This window comes from Ipomoea triloba, chromosome 16 (genome assembly GCF_003576645.1).
Source record: "Ipomoea triloba cultivar NCNSP0323 chromosome 16, ASM357664v1".
In the NCBI taxonomy this organism is placed as follows: Eukaryota; Viridiplantae; Streptophyta; class Magnoliopsida; order Solanales; family Convolvulaceae; genus Ipomoea; species Ipomoea triloba.
In genome coordinates, this window is record NC_044931.1 from 13091196 (window position 1) to 13091412 (window position 217).

Below are 217 nucleotides of genomic sequence, written 5' to 3' on the forward strand. Positions count from 1 at the left end.
GTATGATCGCATCCGTCACGTACTGCGAGCAAAATGTACTTGACCCTCTCTCTCCGCGCAACTTCTCTCGCTTAGTGGTTTAGCGGTTTAAAAGGATTGTATCCTTAGCGAGCGGTCCAGCGGTTTAAAAGAAAGATTAAAAAGAGGGTGGGGGATGCAACACGAGGACTTCCAAGGGGGTCACCCATCCTAGTACTACTCTCGCCCAAGCACGCTT